Genomic DNA, 6,589 nt, shown 5'->3' with positions numbered 1-6,589 from the left:
GCCCTCTGGCGTCCCAAGCCAGCTCTTAACCAATGTGCCACTTGGCCGGCCCCCCCCCAATAAAATCTTTAAAAATAAAAACTAAAAAAATAATAATAATAAAAATAAAAATAGGTAAGTTGTGTAGCCGAAGCCACCTTGAGGCCATAGGCTGTCCGTCACTGTTCATTTCTGCTTTGCCTGCATTGCCCTCCTGACTGTCCCTCCCTGCTGCCTGCAGGGCCCCTCCCCTTTACCCCATCAGTGTCTCCCCAGGCCCCCAGACTCCAGACCTCTGAAACCCGTCTAAGTACCTGAAAAGGCTGTACCTTTTACCCCTCCCTCTATGTACCCCACAGTTTAAAACAAGGGCCCAGAAATCACTCAGGAGACTTGCCCACCCCTGGGGTCCACATGTACGCCTTGTGTCAGGAAACCAGACAGGCGACCACAGGGCACTTTCCACTGTGACAAGGGCATGGGCTCTAAAATGTCTGGGTGGGCCCCGCAGCCACACTGAGGAGAGAGACATGAATGGTGACAATGGTAGCAAGGTCTGTAGAGCAAATGGAATGTCTTCTGTCCAGCCAGCCTGGGGAAGAGGCGGGCGGTACACAGAGCAGGCGTCCCCTTGTTCACCGATGTCTCTGTGCCTCCCAGCCTTCCCTTCTGAGAGCTGCACTGCCTTTTCTCACAGGTGCGTTGGCTCTAGCTGACAGGAAGAATTTCTGGTCCAGCTGGAAGTGAGACGAGGGGAGTGAGTCTCCTGAGGGCCATCCACGAGGCCACCAGGATCACCGAACAGTAAGAAATGCTTCTCCGTCCTTTAACACATAGTTAAACTCTCCAGGCAGATTATCTTTTCTTCTGAAAGGCTTGCGAACCAGCCCAGCACGTTAGCTGACACTTGGCATGTACAGCCCTGGAAAGTACAACACTGTATTGTTTTTTCATGTCTTTCCTCCCAGAGGACAGGACAAGGGCTTGGCCTTCTCTACATACACCTCTCCTTTCTTCTACGCATTCTGTGAACAGTAAATTGCTGTGGATACAGATGGATGGGCTGCTGCTCACATCCATGATGAGGATAACATTTGTGCAGCCCTCTGGAGCAAGCATTAGCACCTGAGAATCCCTTAGGGGTGTTTGTTTAAAAAAGCAGTGCCTCGACCTCACACCAGAGATCCTGATTCATGAGTCCAGGTGAAGACCCAGGAGTGATGATCATGGAGGAAGCTGCATCCCAGGTGTTTCTGATGAACTCTGAGAAATCATTCTTTAGAATGTGGAAAGCATTTTGAATAGAGAATCTCATTTAATCCTCTTATCAGATAAGGTTTTTAAAATCCCCTTAAGTAACTTCATGATCTCCAAGACGCAGGTATCAGCCTAGGGAGGGATTTAGAAATCCAGCTATCCAAAACAACCCTTTTTTCTTTCCAGTATGCCGTAAGGGCTGGATCTGTTAGGGTCCAACTTCAAAGGACACTGCCCAGGATTTTGTAAGTGTCCCTGATGCCTAAGGGCCACCGTGACTTTATAGTTCATCAGCCTTCATTGCGGGGGTAGTAATCTTTGCCAGGTTCCTCACAAGAGCTGGTTCCCCTGGAGAGAGGGAGAGGGAGAGGGAGACAGTTGACCAGAAAGGTAAATGTTCGTGGGCCTGGCTCTCAAGCAGGTAGTTAGTGAAGCCACGGATATTTGAGAGGACCACCTGTCCGAGAGTGGCAGAACTGTCCAGCAATGGCTGTCCTCTCCCTGTGCCCCTTGTTGTTTGGGGAGCTCTGTGTTCTCGGTATATTAGGGGTGGGGACCATGCTGTAGCTCCGAGAGCTGAGAGCCAGAGACAAGTGCATGCACAGAGGGGCCAAGGCTTCAGTACTGTAGATTGGGCAATGCCCACTGCGGAAACAGGTTGACAAACTTTTCAACAACCTTTGGAGCCTGTGTGCACAGTGATGTTGAAGGGAGTTCACTGCAGACAATGGCTGTGGTGGAGGCTTGAAGAAGATGGGGGGATGCTGGAGTCCAAACAGGCCAGACAGTGCCCAAGGGCATGCAGGTGCCCCCTGCACCTCCCTACGTGATAGAATATGGAGAAGGATGGGAATGAGTCGACAGAGTGCTAACTCCTGCTGTCAGTTCTGTCTTTGTGTAGAATGAAAGGTTTCCATGGATGAGACAGAGGCCACCTCCAATATCATCCCTGACCTTCCCCCACCTTCTTCCCACAACACACACACACACACACACACACACTCACACACACACACACATGCACACACATGCAGACCATTGAACTCTCTTGCCAAGGGAGTGCCAGCTTGGTCTGTTCTGGGGACTAAATACAGTTGACACTCTTGCTTGGATGGGTGCAATCGGCAGGGACAATTTTTGCAGCTAATGCTGGAAGTGTGGCAATCAGAGAAGCTGCCAGCTGTCTCACTTAAATTCTTAGCTCTGTCACTCTCTTTTTTTAAAATCGTTTTTGCTTACATAATCCACCCCCTTTTTATTTTCTAATTCTCTCCTTGCAAAGCTGGCACCAGAGGGGAAGGGCTGGGGTGGAGGGGGTAGCAATTATACATCAGTTTGGGGAGCATTTACATTTTGCAATTGCAATTTAAAAATAAGCCTTGTTAATGATCTCCACGTGTCAACGACAAACCCTAACTGACATACAGACTCTCCTGGGCCTGCTCACCTCCCCTGAAGTCAGAGGCTCCATACAGGCAGAGGTACCTAGAGAGACATGGGGGAAGTCAGGGGCAGTATTTGAGGGGTAGCAAGAGCAATATGAGTGTCCTTGAGGTTGGTGGGGGACAGGTATAGAGCCGAGCACCTAGCAACCAGAATTAGGGACTGCAGCTTTTCTCCTCCACCCTGTACTGATGCTCCGTCCTAGCCCATCTTTTTCTAAGCCCTGGCACAGCAGGGCTCAGTGTCCTCAGGGAGCAATGTCAATGCTCAGAGATGTGAGAAAGGGAGCCTCAACTGCTGATACCCACCAAGGGGGGATTTTCAGAGTCCCGTTTTGGCCAGTATAAATCAGAGTTCCAAAGAGCCAGCCATTGCATCTGGATGTTCAGGGACTGGGTAGAGGGGCTGATTCCATGCACAGGGTTTAGGAAGGGAATGGGATTAGTTGTATCCCAGTTTGGGAGAGACACTTCTCCTCTTATCAATCAGTTAATACATACAGGGGGTGCCAAAATAATGTGTACACATTTTAAGAAAGGAAAAAAACTATATTAAAATTACGCTGATGGTAACCACTTTGAGCACTTCTTGTGACTGCAGAAGTCAAATGTAACTTATATTCATCTTTTGTTATTGGTATATATTGAGTATTACAATTTTAATAGTTTTTTTCTTTCTTAAAATGTTTTGGCACCCCTGGTGTGTGTGTGTGTGTGTGTATGCGTCACTTCTTTATCTATTCTTCTACTGATGGCCACTTATGTTTCTTCCATATCTTGGCTATTGTAAATAATGCTGCAATGAACATATGGATGTATATGTCTTTCCAAATTAGTGTTTTGGGTTTCTTCATATAAATACCCAGAAGTAGAATTACTGGGTCCTTCTTTGTCTCTTGTTATAGCCTTTGTTTTAAAGTCTATTTTGTCTGGTATAAGTATTGCTACTCCAGTTTTTGTTTTTGTTTTTGACATCCATTTTCATGAAATACCTTTTTCCATCCCTTTCCTTTCGGTCTATGTGTGTCTTTTGATCTCAAGTGAATCTCTTGTAGGTGTCATATGTAAAGGTCTTGTTTTCTTATCAATTCAGCCACCCTTTTTTTTTTTAAGATTTTTATTGGGGAATTGGGGGGATGGGAACAGCGCTGGGGAATTGGGGGAAGGGGAACAGACAAGTTGCTGTCGTTTTGTTCTTCAGTCTAGTTGTGGAGGACGTTGCTTCACTGGCCCAAGTTGGCACCATCATTGCGCTCTTCCCGGGCGAGGCAGAGCAGTCACCGGCTTCTGGACGGCTGCTCACGGCAGCTGCTGGCCGCTCACGCTGGCTGCTGGCCACACACAGCAGCCCATGGCAACCCACTGCCACAGGGGCTGCAGCCTAAGCCGTCGCCGGCGACTCACGGCAGCCCAGCTCCAGGTTGAGCTGTTTATCAGCATCTTAGCTGTAGAGGGCAGTGTCACTGGCCCTCATATGTGGGATCTGAACCCGGGGCCCTCTGGCGTCCCAAGCGAGTTCTTAACCATCGCGCCACTCGGCCGGCCCCACCCTATGTCTTTTGATTGGAGCACTTAATCCATTACATTTAATGTAATCGTTAATAGATATGTAGTTATTACCATTTTATTATTCATATTTTTTATCTTTTTTTTCCTCTTAAGGAATCCCTTTAATAATTCTTGTAGTACTGGTTTGGTGGTGATGAACTCCTTTGCTTTTTCTTGTCTGGGAAGCTCTTTATCTCTCCTTCAATTCTAAAAGATAGCTCTGCTGGATAGAATAATCTTGGTCGTAGGTCCTTGCTTTTCATTACTTTGAATATTTCCTGCCATTCCCATCTGGCCTGCAAAGCTGATGTTGAGAAATCAGCTGAGTCTTGTGGGAACTCCCTTGTAGGTACCTAACTGCTTTTCTCTTGCTGCTTTTAAGATTCTCTCTTTGTCTTTAAACTTTGGCATTTTAATTATGATGTGTCTTGGTGTGGGATTCTTTGGGTTTATTTTGTTTGAGACTCTCTGTACTTCCTGGGCTTGTAGGTCTATTTCCTTTGCCTGGTTAGGGAAGTTCTCTGTCATTATTTCTTCAAATAGGTTTTCAATTCCTTGTTTTCTCTCTTCTCCTTCTGGTTCCCCTATGATGCAAATGTTGGTACACTTGATGTTGTTCCAGAGGCTCCTTAAACTATCCTCATTTTTTTAAATTCTTTTTTCTTTCTTTCTTTTTTTTTTTTTTTGCTGTTTTGATTGGATGTTTTCTGCTACCTTACCTTCCAAATTGCTGATTCAGTCCGCTGCTTCATCTAATCTACTGTTGATTCCCGCTAATGTAATCTTCATCTTAGTAATTGTATTCTTCATTTCTGACTGGCTCTTTTTTAGGTTTCTATCTCCATTTTTGTTTCCTCTCTTTGTTGAAGTTCTCACTAAGATCATTAAGCATCCATATAACCAAAGTTTTGAACTCTGCATCTGGTAGATTACTTGTCTCCATGTTGTTTAGTTCTTTTTCTGGCACTTTGTTCTGTTCTTTCATTTGGGACATACTTCTTTGTCTCCTCACTTTGGCTGCCTCCTTGTTTTTATTAGGTAAAGCCACTATGTCTCCCAGTCTTGGTACAATAGCCTCATGTAGTAGGTGTCCTGTGGGGCCCAGTGGTGCAGTCTCCCTGGTCACTTAAGCTAGGTGCACCAGGTGTGTCCTTTGTGTGGGTTGTACATGCCCTCTAGTTGAAGTTGAGCCTTGATTGCTGTTGGCACATCAACTCGAAGGATTGACTCTCAGGCTGATTGGTTATGAGGTTTAGCTGTGACTACAGTGGAGGAGCTGTTCTTTAGGGGCTGACCCTACAGAGCAGGGCTTTGGTGCCTGTCCAGTCTGCCCTTTGGGCATGTAATTTGTGGAGGTGGTTGAGTGGTGCTCTGGTGTGATCTGAAGCTGGTCACAGGCATGTGGGCTCTGGGGATTCTTGAGCGGGGCACTGGTGCAGGCCAAGGTCAGCTCCTGCATGTGTCTTGCTTGGAGCCACTTGGTATGATCTACAAAGTAATTTGCAGATGGTTGCCACGTGTGCTGGGCTTGGAGGTGCCTGAGAGAGGCTAAGCTGCAAATTGAGGCCAGCTGCCACCAGGGCCAAGCTTGAGGCTGCTTAGCAAGAGGTACGGGGCACACTGAGGCCAGATACTGCTTGTTTGGGGTCTGTGAACTTTTGAAAGTTTTTAGGAAAGTCCACAGCATGAGGTCATCTGTATGGAAAAGCCACTGGAAGCAGCTTGTGTGGGCCCACATGTTGGGTCAGGCAGGTGTCACCAGAGTGGGGCAAACAGTGTTAGCCAGGTTAATGGAGACTCAGATATAATGCCTGCCTGTGCATGCAGGCTGGGTGGTGGGAGGGCTCAACAGTGGAACAATAGCTTCTGCCAGCACTTCTGTCTGGGAGAAAGCTGCCCCTCCAGCCCTTGCCCTGCAGCCAGACAATTCCGTTTCTCCTCATATGTCTCTGGCACTTTTTGAGCTGCTGCCCCAGCACTGAAGATAAGAGCGAGTGAGTCAGTAGGCAAGCCCATGTGAGGGCCCTTTAAGAGGAGTGCCTGGGACTCCAGCAATGCTTCGTCTCACTCAGCCACAATCTCCGCTGATTTTTACAATGAGAAGTTATGGATTTCTCTATCCCCGGCACTGAAACCCTGGGCTGGGGAGCCTGGTGTGGGGCTGGACCCTTTGCTCCTCAGGAGGGAACTCCACAGCCCAGACATTTAATGGCCGCACGCGGGTGTGGGACCAGCCTTTTCCGTGTCTCTGCCCCTCCTACCAGTCTTGTCATGGCTTCTTCCACGTGTCCTTAGTGATAGGACTCCTGTTCAGCTAGACTTCAATGATAGTTGTTTTGTAGTTTAGTTGTAATTTTTTTTTT

At 47.4% G+C, this 6,589-nt stretch overlaps 1 long non-coding RNA gene across 1 annotated transcript in view; it reads left to right on the top strand.

Annotated features, from left to right (window-relative positions):
• LOC109391397 (uncharacterized) overlaps positions 1-6,589 on the top strand; it is a 205,340-nt gene that overhangs the window by 180,079 nt on the left and 18,672 nt on the right. Inside the window, exon 3 of the long non-coding RNA XR_002125799.1 lies at positions 677-783. This is a non-coding gene — a long non-coding RNA (uncharacterized LOC109391397). The remainder of the gene's footprint in view (positions 1-676; positions 784-6,589) is intronic.

The sequence above is a fragment of the Hipposideros armiger genome, unplaced genomic scaffold, assembly GCF_001890085.2.
Source record: "Hipposideros armiger isolate ML-2016 unplaced genomic scaffold, ASM189008v1 scaffold_291, whole genome shotgun sequence".
Lineage (NCBI taxonomy): Eukaryota > Metazoa > Chordata > Mammalia > Chiroptera > Hipposideridae > Hipposideros > Hipposideros armiger.
Note: the sequence above shows the minus strand (reverse complement) of the source record. Positions and strands in the feature narration are given on the sequence as shown.